The sequence below is a fragment of the Schistocerca cancellata genome, chromosome 3, assembly GCF_023864275.1.
Source record: "Schistocerca cancellata isolate TAMUIC-IGC-003103 chromosome 3, iqSchCanc2.1, whole genome shotgun sequence".
Lineage (NCBI taxonomy): Eukaryota > Metazoa > Arthropoda > Insecta > Orthoptera > Acrididae > Schistocerca > Schistocerca cancellata.
In genome coordinates this window covers 131325475-131326669 of record NC_064628.1, presented here as the reverse complement: position 1 = coordinate 131326669, position 1195 = coordinate 131325475, and the positions used below count along the sequence as shown (strand labels likewise).

At 47.5% G+C, this 1195-nt stretch overlaps 1 pseudogene; it reads right to left on the bottom strand.

The window, feature by feature from the left end:
- Positions 1 to 785: 785 nt before the first annotated feature.
- LOC126177386 (5S ribosomal RNA) lies at positions 786 to 903 on the bottom strand (annotated as a pseudogene).
- Positions 904 to 1195: the final 292 nt, after the last annotated feature.

Genomic DNA, 1195 nt, shown 5'->3' with positions numbered 1-1195 from the left:
TTTACGCAGGACAATCGTACAAATTTACGGCCGTTTGACCATCGCACACAGCCCCGTATGGACAACATTGTAATAAGTATTCCTGACGTAGAGAAACAACTGAAAGCGTTGAAAACACACAAGCCTCCAATTCCGGGTGGAACTCAATTAGAGTTTACGAGGAGTATTGCATTGCCTTGGCCCCGTATCTAGCTTGCATTTAGCGTGAATCTCTCGCCCAGGGCAAAGTGCAAGTGACTCGCAAAATTGCAGACCATTATCCTTAACATCAGTTTGCTGTAGAGTTCCTGAGCATATTCTGTGTTCGAATATAACAAATTTCCTAGAGGTCGAAAAACTTGTGTCCACGAATCAACATGGTTTTTGAAAGCATCGCTCGTGTGCAAATCAACTTGCTTTTTCTCACACGATATACTGCAAAATACGAATGAAGCGCAACAGACATTTTCTATATTTCTAGATTTCCGAAAAGCATTTGCCTCGGTGCCCCATTGCAGTCTGTTAATGAAGGTATGAGCATATGGAATAGATTGCCAGATATGTGAGTGGCTCGACGACTTCTTAACTAAAGCAAAGCAAGTAAGCACTCTGTCTTTAGGCCACAAGTTGCCCATCGGGACCATCCGACTGCCGTGTCATCCTCAGCTGAGGATGCGGATAGGAGGGGCGTGTGGTCAGCACACCGCTCTCCCAGTCGTTATGATGGTTTTCTTTGACTGGAGCCGCTACTATTCGGTCGAGTAGCTCCTCAGTTGACATCACGAGGCTGAGTTCACCCCGAAAAATGGCAACAGCGCATGACAGCACGGATGGTCACCCATCCAAGTACCAGCCACGCCCGACAGCGCTTAACTTCGGTAATCTGACGGGAACCGGTATATCCACTGTGGCAAGGCCGTTGCCAATACTTCTTAACAGAACCCAATACGTTGTCCTTGACTGCGACTGTTTAACAGAGACAAGAATATCGTTAGGAGTTCCCCAGAGAAGAGTCATAGGACTGCTATTATTTTCTGTACACATAATGATCTGGTTGACAGTGTGGACAGTGTTGTGTACATAGTTCCGCGTAGTCAGCGCGTACACAACTTTCCCACTAGAGCGCGCCCGCTAAGCACAACAGCACAGGCGCAGCGCTCGTCTGTCTCCGCACTACGAGATGGCGCTGACTTAGAGACGGACCAAATTCTGCTTC